The sequence below is a fragment of the Rousettus aegyptiacus genome, unplaced genomic scaffold (assembly GCF_014176215.1).
Source record: "Rousettus aegyptiacus isolate mRouAeg1 unplaced genomic scaffold, mRouAeg1.p scaffold_m13_p_1, whole genome shotgun sequence".
Lineage (NCBI taxonomy): Eukaryota > Metazoa > Chordata > Mammalia > Chiroptera > Pteropodidae > Rousettus > Rousettus aegyptiacus.
This window is the reverse complement of record NW_023416284.1, coordinates 156,142,694-156,143,407: the sequence shown is the minus strand read 5'-3', so window position 1 is coordinate 156,143,407 and position 714 is coordinate 156,142,694.

Below are 714 nucleotides of genomic sequence, written 5' to 3'. Positions count from 1 at the left end.
TTATGTGGTTCGCATCTCTTTCCTTGGTCATCTAAAAAATGATGTACCTGCTCAAAGTTCTGGATTTCCAACAGTTTCAACACTTCAGACCTCTGTGAAAAGAGAGTATATTAGTTAACTGTTACTTTTAGAAAAACTAAATGAAGAAGTAATGCCAGTTAATTTTCTATACATGAAAACACATTTATTTTTGCCTCTCTCTTTTTTAATTTGTAAAATATTACTATAGATTAGTTGAAACATGAAAAAGTAGACAGATTACTATAACAAATCATCATTTATCCATCTCATCAGACACTTTTAAGTCCTTCTATCAACCTCCAGCAACTTAACTTCTTTTTATTTTGAAGCACAACTTGAAAATACTTTTCATACTTAAATACTTCAGCATGTCCCAGAATTGATTTTAAGCCCAAGTATAGTGCAACAATTTAATTCCAGCAATACAAGAATATTTGAGAAATATCCTTATTTGAGAAATCTCTCTCCATTTTTTAAAAAGAATGCCCCTTTATTTTCAATAAAATGTCTCCTCTAAAATGACTTTTATTCATTTGATTTTTTGGGGGAAGGAATTCCCTGAAAATGATTTTACAGACTTAACTTTGGTCCTTGCCCTAAAGAGTATTATCTCTTGTTTTCTTAAGTCATAAATGGAGACTGGTTAATATTTAAATTGTGTACCAAGATCAGCCCCTTTCCACATGGGGGTGG